The 425-nt window shown below is 32.5% G+C and overlaps 1 protein-coding gene across 1 annotated transcript in view; it reads left to right on the forward strand.

Moving 5' to 3' along the window:
- ASCC3 (activating signal cointegrator 1 complex subunit 3) overlaps nucleotides 1-425 on the forward strand; it is a 684,038-nt gene that overhangs the window by 145,324 nt on the left and 538,289 nt on the right. The gene's annotated exons all lie outside the window — the stretch shown is intronic.

The following is a 425-nucleotide window of genomic DNA, read 5'->3' on the forward strand; positions in this document are numbered from 1 at the left end:
TAGGTCCCTTCTGACTCATTGATTCTATGATTCTATGACATGTTGATTGCCATATTTGTCTAAAACTTATTTTTTTTTTAAGTAGGGCATCTTTAAATCTTTGAACAAGGGTTTCATTTTTGAGCCATCTGATTTTATTTTCGTCATCTCAAAAGTTTTGTAGAAAACATGTAAGGTAGAATTGATCAAAGATGTACCATTTTTTCTTGGTAAAATACTAGTTAAATATTTTAATTGTGGGATACTGTATCTTAAAGCTACTATTTCTCTGTTTTTTGAGCACATCATGATTTTGCTTGCTTGTAGCATTTCTCTTACGTTTCCTCTTTAGTACTGAAATGCTTATTTTTTCCTGGGCCTGTTTGTTAACTCGGTCCTTGTCGACTTATAGCTTCAAGAGGAAGAGGAACAGTTAATTGTCCATG

This window comes from Gavialis gangeticus, unplaced genomic scaffold (assembly GCF_001723915.1).
Source record: "Gavialis gangeticus isolate Ggan-Ray unplaced genomic scaffold, GavGan_comp1, whole genome shotgun sequence".
NCBI classification, from domain to species: domain Eukaryota; kingdom Metazoa; phylum Chordata; order Crocodylia; family Gavialidae; genus Gavialis; species Gavialis gangeticus.